This window comes from Coturnix japonica, chromosome 9, assembly GCF_054131305.1.
Source record: "Coturnix japonica strain WE chromosome 9, WE-NBRP24, whole genome shotgun sequence".
NCBI lineage: Eukaryota > Metazoa > Chordata > Aves > Galliformes > Phasianidae > Coturnix > Coturnix japonica.
In genome coordinates this window covers 21,622,583-21,640,464 of record NC_140671.1, presented here as the reverse complement: position 1 = coordinate 21,640,464, position 17,882 = coordinate 21,622,583, and the positions used below count along the sequence as shown (strand labels likewise).

The window sequence follows — 17,882 nt, the reverse complement described above, 5'->3', positions numbered from 1 at the left end:
TAATGCAGACAGGCCCCAGTCAGGATTTTGGGTCCCTGCAAACACTTGCTGCACACAGGGAAAATGATCTTATGCCAGCAATCTTAGACATAAAATCCACCCATCCACCAAAACGAGCCTCATTTTCTACATGTAGGCAAAGTGTACCAGACTTCTGCACACAAGAGAAATGCTGTGAGATGCTGCAGCATATAACTTGTAAATAAATAGAAAGTTAAGGAGAATAAGATTTTCTAGAACAGTGTGGCTTGATTCAAGTAAACCAGCGCTGTGTTCAGCCTTCTGAATTCTGTTCCGGGTCTAGGCTGTACAAGCCTACGGCTCACTAACTTGCTGGAATTTGGAGAAATCCCACTGCCAAGAATGACAGAGGGGAGAAGGCAGAGGAAATTACAGACTTTGGAAACAGAGAATTTGACAAAGTTCCATGGCTAAGATGTATGCACACAAAATAAATAGGCTGGCAGAAAGTTGAAAGGCTCAGGGCAGCCATACATGGAATTTTTTCGCAAACTTTGTGAAGAAACAGAATCCAAGGTTGACAGATTCAGAAAGAAAAACACAGCCTCCCTTTTGTGTTCAGACGTCAACAAGGCTGTGCAATATTATGCAGTTCCTATCTGCAGCACAAAGGCCTTTGTATTTCTGCACACTTTCCTTCCCCCCCTGAATCAAACAGCCACTGAGAGAAGAACGTAGGCAACACAGGCTGCTGACACCAAAGCTGCCCATAGCTCTGGGCTACCCAGGCAGTGACAGTACCAGGACCATCCAACCTTCTGTCAGCCTGTGGCACTTTGGTGGATGTGCACTTACAACACACAGCCTGGAACATTTGGCCAAAAAGCAACCATGAGTTGTAGTCGGAGCCTTTTGGAAAGCTCCATTCACACACTGCTCTCCTGGTACATCACCAGCTCCAACATCTCTCCCACCCTGAGATAACTGCTATGAGGCACTCATGAGAACATTTACTTGTGGCCAAACAATCTAAATTACAGAACAACTTTCTTTTTAAACTGGATTGTTATTAAAGAGTAATCCAACTTGTTTATTTGGGGGTTTAAAGCTGATTTTCAAATGGGAAAGTAATTTCAAAAACATCCCCATGTTAAGAGGACTAGAAAGTTGACGACAGAGCATTTACGTAACAGCAAAAACTGTTACAACATTTCATTAGAGATCTCAGGGAGAAAATCTTAAAGTATTTCACTGAATGGTTTGGGGAATAACTTGGATCAAACAGGAAACAAAGAGCAGTGAAATGGTGCTTCAAAACCAGGAACAGTGGAGCCTTCATGATTAGGAAGGCAAGTTTTAAAAGGCATCCATAACTTCTGCAATACAGCATTAGGCCACATCAGCAACCCATTTCAGAGATATGTTGAGTCTTGAGAAGAATTCTATTCTCAACTTAAATCAACTGCTGATAATCAGTAGATACAGGAAGTAAAACATGATTTCATATATTAGTCAGCTGCCTCAAACCAAACTGTACTTGCTAAAGTTGCAACCCACAACTATCTCCCCTGCACACTCATCAGCCAACAAAATACTTCAGATTACAGAGCAGCTTTTCAAGGCAAACAATCACCAGTGCCAGTGTGACTGAAAGCACTGCTGCTGAGGGTGCAAGACCCAGCCCTGGGAGGACTTCGAAACTATGAGGAAAGTTCAGTTTAAGCAGAAAAGTACATTTAGATTTCTTAGTATTTACCACTGCCTGCCAGATAGAGGTAAGCAATACTTGCTTCTGTACACAATGGTACAAAGTATTCCCCCTACAAAGAAAAAGGCTCCATGGCATTTTAAAATTTCACAGTTACCTTTAAAAGGCTTGAATTTATGAAACAGAATTTAATACAAAAAGGAAAGCTGCCCCACATGTGTCTTTGCAAATCACTCTGTGTGTGTAAACCAGAGGAAACAAAACAACATTCTTTGTAAGAACATTGTTGTGAAGATGCGACAATGTTGTGAAGATAAAAAGATTCCAGGTATGGAAACAAACACAGAACTACACAGAACTCAATATAAAAGAGTTCCAAAATCCTGACCTCTAAAAGGATCTATTCTTTTAACAGCATTCAGTACTTGACCACAACACTGACCTTCGTTGGAAAAGGAAATTTTGATGGTTCAGTTTTGCATGGTGTATGAATAGCAGTCAGCGGAGGAGGCCAAGAATGGGTCATCTCCTGTAACCAGAACAAAAAAGAACAGCTATTAGCAAAGCAAAAGCACAAAGATTCCAAGTTACAATCCTGGTTTGAACAGCAACCACCTCTCAATTCGCAGTTCACTGTTCATACTTCACTAAGCTTTATATTCAAATCTTCATTTCCCAAATGTATAATGAAGATTTTGCATAAAAAGAATTTCTACCCATGAGAACAGATAGTTAAGACATAGCAACCAAACAAGAAAGGCACAAATCAATGGAATTGATTTGCCCAAACAGAAACTAAAGTCTGATTACTTCAGGCTGTGAAGAACATATGTGAGACTAAGGGTAAAAAGAAGAAACCTGGAAAAGGGAAGCACAGAAAGTTTGAAGAGAAAAGTGATAAATCAAAAGCTTGAAGCCAGAAAGAAAGTGTGTTGTGTTCACTCAGAGCATCTGCAATAACCGTGGAGTAATGAAGATCAGAGCAAGTCAGTGATGCAAATGCTCACAGGGCATCCAGTGACACCTTTGTGACAGCAGACATGAACAAGGGTCACACAAGGGATAAAAAGATTTGAGAAAATAACACAGGTAGAAGAAGAAGGGTGTGCTGCTGGATAGAAAAAAAATATTATAATCTAAACTGATACTGGAATGTAAACACTCTACTTTGGTGGAAGAAATGTTTAACTCTGGGTATAATAGCAGAGGGCTGGGATAGAAGAAATGCAATTCAACATGGAAACCCAGGAGATGATTATGCCCAGCACACACAGCTCTGCTTCCAGTGTTCCCCAGTCTACCTACTTTAGAGGATTGATTGAGGAGTCCTCCTGTAATGAATTGCAGTCAAACCAATTTGAAAGGTACTAATCCACTGCAGAGCACTTTCCACCTCCTTAGTAACGTTTGTGTATTCAACAAATAAGTTATGAACAAAGCCCAGAGAACTTACTTTTAGAATTTCATCCACGCAGCTCACATCACCAGATGCTGATGCCTAGAAATCAAAACTCAAGATTAATGTCTCCTATAATAGACCTTCTTTAAAAGATCCCAGGGGTATGAAGCAGTTAAAAATAAACTTCAGTCCTTATCATGATTCATCTAGACTCTATAGAGATACAAACAGATCTTGCTAATTCTTTTCAGCAACATTAATTTTAATATCAGATAGATTCAGATTTTTACAGGATGAGTCACATCCAGTTATGAAAAGCAAATACATCAGATCTATAAAACTGCCACAGTAATCTCTTACTTTTCATTTGACAGTTAAAGTGATCTTAAGCAGTCAGAGACACTAAAAACTTCTGTGAGAGGGGGAAAAAATTCATAGCTTTCAATCATTCCTGTTAAGACGCGACTGGATAATATCTGAACTCAAATGGATGACCATGAATATGCAGTAATGACAAAATGCATTATCAAGTAAAACATAGATGACAGCATGAAACTAGAAACAGCAATAACTATGAAACTATAAATCATTTGCATCCCTGACACTACAAACAGAAAGGAAGCAAAGTTACTGCACATTTTACTGCACTAATGTTAACATGTGAAGTCTTCCAGAATATGGAAATAATTTATTTTTCAGCTCTCCTTATCTGTTTCCTGGATCTTATTTTGCTCTTTATTGAAATTCCAGAAACAAATGGTTGTCAAACAGTACAAGATGCAATGACATTTTATTACTAAGGCACTCTCCTTGTATGTGAGCTACAGTCAATTTCTGTGCCCAACAGTGTTCTGTATTCAGCACACCTTATGAGAAGTCTGAACCTTTTTCAGTTTGGTGTGCTTTGGGGTTACCTTAGTTTGCTTAGGCGAGGCTATCTATAAATTATTACATTCTTCAAATGAAATTCTGAGTTAGGCAGAGGATCTCTTGTCTAGGGCAACATGGCTCCCAGAGAAGACAATACACGCATACAGGTTGTCAAAATAGTTGTGAGTATCCTACTATTTTACCAACTTCTGACTATAATTTAAAGTACTCTAGGAAAACTTGTTAGTCTGGGTTAGGTTAGCCTTTCTCACTACATCTCATCGGCTTTGCTTAACAAAAGCCACAATCTCCACATGGAAGAAGCATTTGTGCATTTCCCAGTGAAAATACAGGCCTTCACTGTGGAAATTTAAGATGCTTTACTTAACAAAATATAAAATTTACAATAAACTAAGTTTATTGGGATTTTAAAGAAGCTGGAAAATCCCAGCCCAAAGGGACTGACATTCAAGAATCCAGTAAATAGATAACAACTTACATCGAGTGGTTGAGAAGGTATTTTCAGCTTGGTTAGATGTGCCTTGCTGCTAGGCTTCAGCTCAATCACACCGCTGCTGTGAGTCTGACTACTGTAGTGTTCGGAGGATAACTTTGGTTCCATGGATTCCTGTCCATCCATTGGCCTTACATAAGCAGTGGGTTTCTGTAACATTGAACTGGACTTGGACATGAGTGAAGGTGGAAAAGACTGGTTAGAGTGCTGTCCACTTGAAAATGAGGGTACACGTGAAGGGGAGTCCCAGTTGGCATCCGGATCCCGGGGAGATTTTGAGCGTTGATGTTCTTTGCTGTGATGATCGCTTCCATGAGATCTCGAATGACTGGAGCTTAATGAAGAAACAGCAGGAGGTTTCCCAGGGCTGGAAGAACGGGATTAGGAGTGTTCCGATCCATGCTGGCTTTTTTTGCGACTGCTGCTGCTACTGTACGAGTCACGGTCATGCCTCTGGCCACTACTGCTAGTGTTATTGCCACTGCCACGCTGACTGCTGTGGCCGCTCTGTAAACCCGAGGACCGTTTCTGAGATTGCGAGGAAGTGCTGGGTGCTGGTCCTACAGGAGTCCATTTGCTACTCTGATGTGAACTAGTATTATGTCTCTGATCACCAAAGAAACTTTGGTTTGATTTTTCATCTGCTGTTGATGGTACGGTAGGTTTGGGAATTCCAACAGGCTTTGGTAGCGATCTATCTCCTATAAGATCATCCATTTCATCATAATTACCAAGCATGCTCTGAATGCGACTAGATAATTTGTCTTCTTTGCTGGTCTGTGAAAAACATTAAAGAAAATGCAAAACACAGCTTTAAAATACACAATTTCATTTTTGGTTAATTGACTTGACAACTATTGTAATTAATCTAAACTTTAAGGCTAAAATCATGGCTAACATCCAAGTCTTTTTTTGTTAGTGCTCCCAATTCCCAGGTTTTGTTCTTTAAGCAGTAATTTCACTCCCTGTGGCATGAAGAAAAGATGTACTTCAGTAGCACTTATCCTTTTCTTATGCTGATCTCTAATTACTGAAAAATCACACTGGTGTTTTCCACCTTCCCCACCCTTTTATGGGAGAAGCTGTTGCTCCCAGTATGAACTGACTGCCCATAGTTATCCATAATAACAGAGCCATGTAAGGAACAGATTATGCCCCACATTCTTAAACCTTTTAGTGTTATAAAAACAGCACCAGTGTACACCAACACCATCTCAGAAAGATGGCAGATAAGCTGCCCAACTTCCTCTGCTGACAGAAACTCACCATAAGGGTCAACAGCACCACTGAGTTATTTCTCTATTTGACTATCTGAAAATTGGAAGGTATTTATTTTCAAAGTCTGTTTCTGATCTTTATTTCTTTTCATTAATCCTTATTCTCTCCTTTTCATCATGAATTCTTAAATGTTGAAAAGCTGGATAACTTAAAAAGTAGTCTGTCTGTGTGCTTCAAACAAAGAAGTAACTAACAACTCTATTAAAATCTTTGATCAAATTTAAATGCAACTTTGCCCAGTTATCATTTTCTCATTTTATTTCATATGGCCAACAAAGTATCTGTGAAGAAGATTTATCCTTCAGCCTGGGAAGACACAAAAACACCCAGGACACAGAACTCTAAGAAAAGCATTATTTAAAGCATTGCTTTTTAGGGAGGCAGGTGAAAGGAAGCAAACTAAAATGTCAGCCATATCTATTTATCAAAGACTACCAAGGGCTGAATGAAAGAACTGCCATTAGCAAATAAAAAACCACTTCTATGTGTTCTTCTGCATACAGGCCCCTTCAAAACTGCCCTCTTGATTGCACGTCAAATAGGATTTCCTATACAGAGGAGATTACCACTGTCTTAGCAGAGGCTGAGAAGACACCTGTTCATAGAAAATAATGACTAAATCCCTACAGGCAGAGAAGAGAAGGAAAAAGACCAAAATACTTTGCAATACTTCATACTTATTTTGACAGTTTACACTTATTTTGATAGAAAGAAAGCCAAATGAAAAGTGTCTATTGATGCCCAATCCATGCTTATTCTCTAAAAAATGAAGCCGTTGTTAAAATCTACACAGTCAATAGAGTTTTTAGTCCCATGCATTAGAAGGTGAAGGAAACAGGCAAGCAGCCACACAAGTGAAAAATACTAATTAAATGGCCTGAAGATCCCTGTATCTTAAACCCCTACAAAGAGTCACAGTGACCCAATTCTCCCCAACCAACCACAGTAATGCAGTTCTTTCCCTCCCTCTGCTCATCTTTTTCTCCCTCAAATTTCCTCTTTCCCCTGAGAGGCAGATGAATTACAGCTGGCTTCAAATAAATGGATCAATCACTTCATAAACTCAGTTCTGTTATTTTCTTATATTCCAATTCTCATTCTGGGCAAAGAAAGTGGATTTATTTAATCTGCAGCCAAATTCTAGGCCTTCAGCCAAGTTTCAACAGGGATTTTAAGTAGTACTTCTGTACAGCACCACTTAAATTGACCAAGAATAGTTGAAACACTAACCAGTGCTTCAAAGAATGTATAGGTGAGCTGCATGGAAGACTTTAAGAACTGTAGACATTGTCACCTTAAAGTCTATAATGTATTGGTCAGACAACGCTTTACTTAGCAGTAAAATAACATCAGCTCAACCTCACCACTCAGTTATGTAATTTTTAATTGGTATTTATACTGGAATAACTTGTTGCCAACACAGTTATAGGGGTTCTTTCCTGAAAAACCAGTTGGGGTTTTTTCTGTTGTTTCTTTTTTGCCCTTCAAATCAGTTTTACTGTATCCCCACCAGCTTTAGTTAGCTTCATACTTGTAGGTTTTAGTTATCAGGCACAGCAAACAGAAGGGAAGACAGGAATCAAAAAACTCACAACTTCCCCCCTGAGGGAGAAAAGTCTTCAGCTGCAATGTTTGACCTCCCGCAAACAAAACAGAGATAAGGGAATGGCTTTGTTTTCAAAGTGAGTTTTGAACTGTATAATGAAAACCTTCAATGGTACCACTTAATGACCACTGCAGCAGAAGCAGAAAAAAGGTTTTTTCAAAAAATAAATTATCTTGTCTCATTATCCCTTTCCTCCCTTGAAAATAGTCCCTGCTTCATAAGTATTAGCATAAATCTGCCTATGGAGATGATTAGTAACTAACTGTCCATCCTTAGTTTCAATACTTGCTTAAATGCTGGTTAAGGTGACAACTGGGACCTGAAAAGATTTCAGATATAAACAGATTTGTAGCACATATTTCCCTACAATTTCCACTACAAAACAAAAAAACACATTTGTACAAATGGCAGAAACTCACAACTTTGTACGGTTCAGCAAAGAGAGGAGAGTTGGGTGGAAAGGCTTCTTCACCCTGCTGGATTTCTTGATTTCGCCTTTCCCTTTCTTTCATACGCAGCACATTTTGGTCTTCACGGTTCATGTTGCTGCAAAAAACAACCAACAATTCCCTGGTCACAGAAGGAAAGAGGAGGATGGAAGCACACCCTGTTCTGCAAGAGATCCCAGGCAAGAACCCCCCGCTGACTGCAGCTCCTCAAAACTGAAAAGAAGTTTGTCCAGCTTAAAACATTTCACATTTAGAGCAGCTATAACCTACAATCTGTTCCTGACAGGGACAGTTTATGCACTTAAATAAATAAATCACAGAGTCCTCAGGCAAACAACTGGAAGTTGGAGCCTTCAGCTCTGTTGGCACTGCGATGCAGCAGTCAGGAGTTGTCCAGGCTCCAGGAAATCCAGAAGGATCGGCCCCTCTGGTAGCCCAACAGACAGCACACATTACAGTGCTCTACTGCAAAAATGTAGATCAAAAACATAGAAATCTCACATATTACAAACCTTCCTTGGAAGCCTGGCCTTGCTGCTTGCATTAACAGCAACGTGTCAAATTGCAGAAATGCAAAATCCACAAACAAGTCAGCAATGATTTCCTTTGAGGTTCATAAAGCACCAGGACTTACAGGAGTAAACAAAATAAGGTATAAATAAGGTCTCTAACTCTTTTTTGTACGTGTCATGCTGTACTTTGCATTAAGAGATTTATAAAAGTGGCTTCTTGATCTACAAAATGATGGTAGGTGCATCCAGAACATAAATACTATTCCAATTTAAGTGTAAAATGAAAAAGGTGTCTGCTCAGAAAGTCATTATTTCATGTTTTCAGACAGCTGCCTGATTATTAGAAATACAGCATCATAATCCTGCCACAGAGCTCATCTGAAAGCTCTATGAAACCAGCTGTTCCATTCTGGGCACAACTTCCACCTACCACTCAGCTTTTAAAAAAACATTATTTGTGCTTTTCACCTTAAAATCATTTGAGCCTTTCACTGCAGTTTCTTACTCACTTGGCTTCATTTTTTCCTACTGCTCTGCCCACAGGCACATCAAAACCAGAAGAAATCCCCGGTGTAAGTTTAAATGTGTGATGCTTTAGGGTGTGAGTTTGTTGCATTTCCCTGAGATACCTGCACTGTAAGCAAGCTAAAAGCATCAGCATCATCCAACGTGACGCTGACATCGAGCCTAGGAATGTGCTAACTTTTAACGTACATATGAAAATCACTTCTTCTCTAATTGTGCTAAAATCAGTTGAACTCATGCAACTGCAAGTGAATGCAAGTCTGCCAGCTGAGGGAGGGCCCTGCACGCTGCAATGCAGCCAAGCTACAAACTACAACCAATGTTCACAGTGATGGCAGAAAGTAAACCTGCCTTGAAAGTTGGAGGTATAAACAGCTTTTTCTTTTTTCCTCCTTCAGATTTCTTGCATATCCAAGACATAAACAGCAACAAATGTCAGACTTAATCACAGATAGTGACCTGTTAAAGCCAACCATTAGGATCTATGCCATTTTACTATCAAAGGCAAAATGTTTGGCAGGGAACAGAGTATCTACACCTACCTGTGGGTAGTTCATTCAATAAAAAGCACTAAGATAATGAATCATATGCAGCTATCCCTTTAGAAGATAATTACACTTCACAAGTAGAGAGTTACACTTTAACACGAGGATCTTCACTGAGCATCACCTTTCAAAACTGTATCAACATCTGTTGAAAAAAACAAGTGTACTATACAAAGATATAAAAACAAATATAAAGGGAGTTACAGTACTATTTGAGTATAAGAGTAAAAAGGTCAAAAGAGGCAAAACAGTTTAAATCTGCTCTCCACTAAATATCCCAAGACAGACGGAAAATTTGATTTAATATGCTGTTACCCTTTTTTTCCTCCCAGTACATTTCACTTGGGTCTCTCAATATGCATTATGCTACATTTATATTCCTAGTTAAAGAGTCATAACTTCTTCAGAGCGAAGAAGCAGCAAATGCCTGCCATGAATCTGTGCAATGAAGTGCTCCTTAAAAAGTCAAAAATGCATGAAATGATCCAGAGCTGAAAGCTGAAAATCATCCATGCCAACCTTCAAAATTACCATTGTGTTTACAAATGTCATAGGAGAATATGATTTTAGTTCCCAGGATTTCCTGTCTTCACAATGAGAAAAATATCTGATATTTAGCCAAGACTTTGTCTTGAGGCTTGTATACAGAGTCATGTCCACAGCATGTGAACATTTGGGTGAACACTTCCAAGGCACAGCACGCATGCCAGTGCAGCTAAGTGCTTCTACCCTGACCTGGCCTCTGTTATCCTGATGAATTTTCATTCAGTGAAATGAAGTAGGATTCTTGGGGTGGGACATCGCAACTGCTTAACTGCACACAAAAACACTCTGTAACAGCATAAAGGAACATGAAGCTGTACTTAACCTTTTTAAGTGGGCTTTTCCTGCAGCCATATTTCTCATAAAGTACAAAGAGGAGAGTAAGCCATACCCTTTATCCTTTTCTGCATGTACAGCACCACACCACCCAAAGCAAAACACTGCTAAATACGTATTAATTCACATGGTAATATAGAGTGAATAAGATGGAAGTACAAAGATAGTAGGACTCTTCTGTTACCTACAGCACTCTGCTAGCTGAGTGTTTTCCTGGGAAACAACCAACTGAATACCTGTAGAAAATTATATTCTGAATCTTTCCTTTTGTGGACCCTCCTTAAATGAATGGAATTTCAGACTTAAACCCTATAAAACTGCAGAATTAAAATTGAAAAACTAGGACCTTAACATTTCTGCAAATCAAGATGAATCTGAACATTTGTAAAACATGACCATCTTGGGAAATGAGAAATGTCTTTGGATATTTATTATGCCACAATTTAAAAACATTCTGAAATCTCAGTAGCTTGGGCCTGAGTTAGCTCCCAGTCAGATGGAAACATTTTGTTTAAAGCTGTAAATCCTTCTAATGGTATTTAACTGTTTGAGTCACTGGAGAATTTCCTGTCGGAGTGACAAAGTGCGTAAATAAAAACTAAAGCATCTGAAATATCAAAGAGATCACAGACACCTTTGGCTTCAGTCTATAGGAAAAAGCTCAATTGCCTCATCTCAGTGCAGCGCCCAGCACACAACATCAGGGCAGAACACCAGACAGAGAAAGCTTTTTTGTGTGTGTTTACACAAACAAACCCAGTAGGGAGTGTAACTGACTAGGATAGTTTTCAAGATCCCTTCACAAAAGCGATCCCAGAAATGCCAAAAAGTGTAGCACATATTTAGTCTGAGACTGAATTGAGGAAAAAGCAATCACTTCTTTCAGGTGAACACTCCAAAGCTAATGGGAATGCCTTATTATAAACGCCAAGGCAACTTTTAAAGATTGAAAATTAGAACTAGAAGTTATTTTTGCTGTTGTAGGTGTCACGAAGTTCTCTCTAGAGCTCACTCCGGGACAGTGGGCACAAACCCGGGGCAGCAGGAACAAAAGCCCCCCCCCTTTTCTCTAGCAGCAGTGTGGCGCGGCCCGGCCCGGCCACGTGCGTTTAGGGAGACGGGGAAGGGAAGGGAGATTGCGATTAGGTCTAACAAAAAATGAGGGAGAAAAAAAGGTGATCTGAGAACGAATGGCAGTTTAATAACCTAATAATGCTAAACAAACAACAAGAGAGTATCAACAAAGAGAATACCAAGTCCCCAATCTCACTGGTGGAGCTGTGGAAGGCAGGAAGGTCTGACCACGTTGTCTCCTCGCAGGGAGCCGCGCCAGCAACGCCGTCCCCTTCCTCACTTCCCTTCCAGTGCCCCACCCCACATGCCCATTAAGGCAGTTCACAGAAAAAAAACTTGTCCCCTTTACTCCCATTATTAGCATGGTGTTCTGATGTGGAATACCAACACCAACCAAATTGCAAAACCATAACATAAGGAAACAAACATTTGGGGAATGGCAGAATGGGGTAAAATTTACCGTCACGTCAAGAAAGTTGAAATTTCACTCTCATGTTCTTGGTGTGGTTTCTGCTATAATTATTTGGACTAATTAAGCTTTTCCCTGACGAAAGCCTAGAAGTATATCACAAGAAGGACCAACTTACCCATGACCTTTTATTTGTCTTACTCAAGCATCTCCTCCTGACCAAAACTGACAATAAAATATTCAGCCAGACTACAGGTTTGAGCAGCTGAGTTGTTTCTAGGATCTCCTGCAATCATAAGCTTGTAACACACACTTGTCTTTTGACTAAGTGTCATTTACAGTGCAGTAAAACAACAGGTTTTCACATGGCTATTCCTCATTTACCTTGCTCTGAAATCATTCACAAACCATGCGGGATCAGTCCAGGGAGAAGGGGAGGAGAGAGGAAGGGAAAGGGGAAGTCCACTGTTCTCTAAAATCAGGCTTCTTAGCCTAAAGCTCAACAGCAAATAGCAGTCCACTTCCCCACATTGCTAGACTCCGAGCATTTAAAGAACATCAGCTGACCTCATTATGAGCTCTAACATAGCCAAAGGAATTCACATATTCAAATATTCTCTTGAGTGATGAGAAATATGGAGCATAACTTCAGACTTCTGCTGTTAAACTCTCACTTCTATCATCAACCAGGGTAACAGTTCAATGCTGTTTTAGATGGAAGACTCATACTTTAAATAACTCAGCTCATTAAGGCTTGGATTCCCTACTACAATTAGCTAAATTCCAGTTTGGATCATGCTTCACCTTGGATCACTTAGGGATTCAGCCACTTAATGGTACTAACTCAGTTTGTCTACAGAGAAGCTGTTTTCTATAGCAACAATAAGCTGGGATTGCAACTGGATGTCGGGAGAGCACAAATCCCGCAGTTATCCTGCACCAACATCCTCTCCTTCCATCAGAACTGCAAGTTTTTAAACCAGACTCATGCAAGCTTGCATGACACACCTTGTGCAAAACTGTTGGCAGCCATCAGGACAGCCAGTTGCTTCCTGTATAGACACTGTTCCATCAGTTTGGGTTTTTTGCCTCGCTAGAACAACATCCAGTGGTGAAAACTCACACAGCTGAAGCAACCACACTGATATACCACAGTCACTGGAGGTGCTCAAGAGCCACGGGTATGTGGCACTGGGGACGTGGTTAGTAAGTACAGTGAGGGTGGGCTGGGTTGGGCTCAGCTATCTCAGTGGTCTTTTCCAGCCTTGGGTCCAACTTGTAAGAGGGAATGAAGCAGCAAACTGCCCAGCACTGAGCTGCATTCTTCCGACACGTGGTATCAATGAACTGCTGTATTTCCCTATCTTCTCTGGAACTATTATTCATCTAACCTAACTGAAACAGTATGCCTGAACCTAGATATAAATCAGGATCATAGTCACCCGTGGTTCCTTCTATATTCAGAAAGACACTCTAGAGGGTAATTCAGTGCATCTAGAAATTAAAGTAGTCTCTGAAGGTCTATGTATTTTCCAATCTCTGTTGGCCGCAGAAGGATGTGAAGTGCTGCACATGGCCCAACGATCAGCACTGACAATCAGCTGCAAGTTAATATCTGCAGGTTGTTTGGTTTGTTTGCTTGTCTGTTTTATTTCCTACAACCATTCAGTTTGGAGAAAAGATGAGCAACTGCCAATAGAAGTGATAAGTGCACATTTTGGGACACAGAAGCAGAATTTTGTGACAACTGTCAGCCCAGAATATGTTGATGATGAAGTTGTCCTAACAGTGCATGCCAGTGATTTGACAAACCCTGCTCGGTATGACACAGTTTGTCTTTAATTTTTGGTATCTTTGATTCCCAGTTGGCTCTTAGGCAAAAAAAAAAAAAAAAAAGCCACCCAAACAACCTTGTCCTCATCTCATCCTTCCCATCCAGCTGCTGCCTCACAGAAGGGGTAAAATAAAAACTCTCTTGGACTAGCAGAGAGATTTACAATGGAGTAACTTAAGTAAGGATGGGAGACTGAAGGTGTTGGGGAAGACATCCAGGCTTTAGCTACAGGGCATGCATGCAGAATCACAAAACAAAGGCCAGTCAGAGAAATCAGAGCTTCGTCAGAATTAATGGGGTTGTTTCTACATGCTCACCCTATCTGCCAGTGTAAAACCTTCCAGTGAAAAAAAAGAAAGCTACAGATGGGTGGGGAGAATTGTTGGTGAAATTATTTGTGATATTTTTTGCTAATAATATGCTTAAAATCCTGGAGCAAGACTTAAAGTTAAGCAACTCAGTCTGTGTAAGCAGACTTACAGAAGGGAACCATAAAGCTTATGGAAGGGAACTGTCAAGCTAATCCACAGCTAAAACAGAGTAGAGACGAATTGCAGGAGCTTGTTTACTTTGCAGAAGTGTGAGCTTTAACCACTGCTGAGCTCCTAGTACAAAAGTCTGAACCAATGCAACAAACCAACCCATCCATGTGGTACGAAGGAATGTACTGACACCACCAGAACACAAAATTCTACGGCTGAAAATACCCGCAAAAATCATCCAGCCCTTCTCCATTGCTCCAGGACATGCTCAGCTCTTTGTGCCCCAGATATTTCACTAACCTTTTCTGAAACCCACCGTGAAGGCTTCAAAGCCCCTCCAAATGACTTATCCACTCATCCAACCATTAAAAAGCTTTTCTGTTGTAGAACTTGCATCTTTGTCATTGCAATTGAAGTCCCTAATTTCTGCACAGAGAACAGATTGTTTGCTTCCACTTTCTAAAAGCCTTTTATATACTCAAAGCCTGCTATCATATTATATATGAGCACCTTCAAAGAGCCAACAGAGTCAATGATTTCATTGGAAGCATCAGATTTTATGACTCGCAGGAAGTGATCACCATAACTCACACTCACATCTCCTGCGTGTAGAGGAGATCCTCCTTGCAAGGATCTACAAAGATGCAAGAAGAAAAGAGGCAAAGAAGGGGTAAAATAAATCCCATCTTACATTTGGGATGCTTAATTCCAGCCTTGAGGGCTGATTTGCCCACTTAACAGCTGTGCTCTTCAGAAGCAGTTGTTCCACAGTTATTTAGAGAGAAAGACAAGTTTTGTACTTGGTTGTTAACACAGAGAACCGCATAAACACACAGATGAACTCAGGTTTGCAGTGTTGTAATGGCTGATGAGGAAAGCCAAGGATCCTTCCACACTGTCAGCCTTCATTTCCAGAGACATACCTTTGGGGGTGATGGTAATGCTGCTCTTGTCATCTCTGGACTCACACAAGTACTCTCCCTCATCCTCAGCCCGGATCCCTCTTATTGTCAGGGTTCTTCTGACCCCTTCCTCATCAATCTGGAAATGTTTGCTGGGTTTGATCTCAACTGCATTGCTGTGCCACACCACCTTTCCTTTGGCATGGCTCACTTCCTCTTCCTCTCAGCCACATAAACAGCTGCTTAGTGCTCCCAAAGCGAATGCTCACCAGTTGTTTCCAACTTGAAGGTCATCTTCTGGCCAGCAGCCTCGCAGATGTATTCTCCAGCATCTTTCTTCTCCAGCTGCTCCACAACCAGACGCCGTGTTTTGCCCACAGATTCCATTCTGAACTTTCTGGAGGAGGCAAGCAGTCTTCCATCCTTGTACCATTTTACTTCGGTTGGATCCTGTGCTACTTCACAGCTGAGGGAGGCACTTGCTGCCAGGGCAGCACTCAGCTCTTTCTGCACCTTCTCCTGGTTTATAAACACAGGTTTTGGCTCTGAGGGAAGAAAAGAAAAAGTATTGACTGATGGACTGAAATGAGACCAACTTGCAGGTTTGTGTGTACAGGTTGGAACAGGTTTAGGTTACCACTTGTGCCCAAACTAATAGCCTTCATAGAGAATATCAGCTCTTCTGTTGAAACAAAGTGTCAAATCTAGGCAAGAAAGAACCTAGGAACTGAAGGAACCAAGAGGGTCCTTGAACACCAGTCCCATGGTTGCAAGTCACTATGCAAACATATTGAACCCAAAAGAACATCTGTCCTGCAGGCAACCAAAACCTGAGTTCCTTTTGCTTAAGACCCACTGTGAAACATCAAAACACATAAACATGTGATAGTCAAACCACTGGCTGCCTTTTCATGACCCAGAACAGTACTCCTGGCTTCCTGAACAGACTCCTCATGGCATCTACCATTGCCACAACTGTGACTGTCAAAGGCACAAAGGAAATATGCTCACCAACGCAGTCCTTTCTTCTTTGTGTGTGATTTGCAGATATCTATCTTACTTTGAGCTCTGGCAATAGTCAGCTCTACCAGGTCTCTTACTGTGAGTAGCAGACTCACCTATCAAGATGCAGCCTCCAACATAAAGGCATAGTAAAAAGGCAGTGTACTACTAGGAGAAGTTCCTGCTTCTCCTGCCATGAAAGGCTGCACGTACAACATGCACTGCAGCCTCACTGCACATACTTATCTTAGTCAAATGTTTCGGTGAACAAGAATTACAGTTTGGGATCTCAGGCACAGGAGAGATTTGAATAATATCTTGAATATTGCTTCCACTGTACATATATCAGTAATTATTATTCTACAGACTGAAACAGGTCTTTGTGCCATACTAAAACCACATACTTGCTACAAACCCAGGCAATCAAGTATAGGGAAAAAACCTCAGCACAGACTACTGCACCTGGATCACTGTATAATGGAAACTAGATTTTACTTTACTGTTCTCTGCTGTATTTCAGACAACACCTGTCTTACCTGTGACATGAATCTTGAAGGTGAGTTTCTGGCCAGCAGCCTCGCAGCTGTACTCCCCTGCACCTTTCTTCTCCACCTGGCTCACCACCAGCCGACGCTGTTTGCCCTCTGACTCCACCCTGAACTTCTTGCTCCAGGTGATCAGTTTCCCCTCCTTGTACCACTTCACCTCCGTCTTCTCCTGGGCCACCTCGCAGCTCAGCGTGGCATTTTCTGTTGGTGCAGCCTTCACCACCTTCTGCACCTTCTGCTTGTTGATAAAGGCATCCTCTGCTTCTGGAATTGAAGGCAAATGGGCACATTTAAGACATGAATCTTTTCTACACAGCCTTCCCCAAATGCCCAAATTAGTCTTTGGACTGTACCGTTGAGGACAGCTTTCCCACCCACATTTCCTGACAGTGCTATGAACTGAATGCCAACATCTGAACTATGTCAATTGCCAGTGAAGAGCTTCCTCCCTGCCAGACCAAAACAGCTTAGATAGCCCTAAACTTGTTTTCATTTCCACCAGTATCATGTTCCAAAATCTTCAAAAATTAAAAAACACCCCTTTCCCCACTGTCCAGCAGCACACCAGCATACGCAGTCATTGAAAAGTCTGTTTCATACAAGGGGACAGGCATTAAATTGTCCAAACAAGCTGACAGCTGTAAGTTGCTTTGCCAGCAAAAGCCAGGTGAGGGTCAAGGTTAAATTCTGTTTGTGATTAAGTCATAGTGAGGAAATGTATTTTTCTCACTTATTTATTTCTGAAAACAGTTCTAATATCTCCTGAGTTTTCAGAGGCAGTAATAAAATGGTTTCCCCTATGGAATCATAGAACGGTTTGGGTATAGAAGGAAGCTTTAAAGATCATCCAGTCCAACCTCTTGCCATGGTCAGGGACATCATTCACTAAATGAGGCTGCCCAGGGTCCCCATCCAGCCTGGCCTTAGACACTCCAATGATGAGTCACCCACAACCTGCACTGGACAATCTGTTCTAGTGTATCACCACCCTCATCATAAAGAACTTTTCTCATGTCCAAACTGAGTCTACCCTCTTCACTTTTGAAACCATTGCCCCTTCTTATGTTGCTATAGACCCTGGTAAAAAGCCTTTTTCCACTTTCTTATCAGACTCTCCTAATAAATAGAACGCCTGTCTTCCTCCATTTTGGAATGAAAAGCACCAGCTTGAAGCCTTTCTATTTTTAAGCATTTCTTTTGTACCTGCTATAGAGAAGAAAACAAAAGAAAATACAGGAAAACCTTTTTAGTTGCAGGTTTCTTTAATTTAATAGAAACCACCAGTGCCGCCTTCTAGCATTGTGACCAAATGCTGTCTCTGAGACTATTTAGGAAGAAGCATTTGCAGGGGTGTGCTTGTGCCCTGAAGATATCTTTAATATTCT

General features: G+C 41.0%; 1 pseudogene across 1 annotated transcript in view; it reads right to left on the bottom strand.

The window, feature by feature from the left end:
- Positions 1-15,087, bottom strand: part of LOC146759831 (AF4/FMR2 family member 4-like) — a 38,395-nt pseudogene extending 23,308 nt beyond the window's left edge. Inside the window, exons 1-5 of the transcript XR_014932063.1 lie at positions 14,969-15,087; positions 7,756-7,882; positions 4,438-5,229; positions 3,123-3,167; positions 2,112-2,198 (exon numbers count right to left, since the gene is read on the bottom strand). The product of XR_014932063.1 is annotated as an AF4/FMR2 family member 4-like (transcript). The remainder of the gene's footprint in view (positions 1-2,111; positions 2,199-3,122; positions 3,168-4,437; positions 5,230-7,755; positions 7,883-14,968) is intronic.
- Between the last annotated feature and the right edge of the window lie 2,795 nt (positions 15,088-17,882).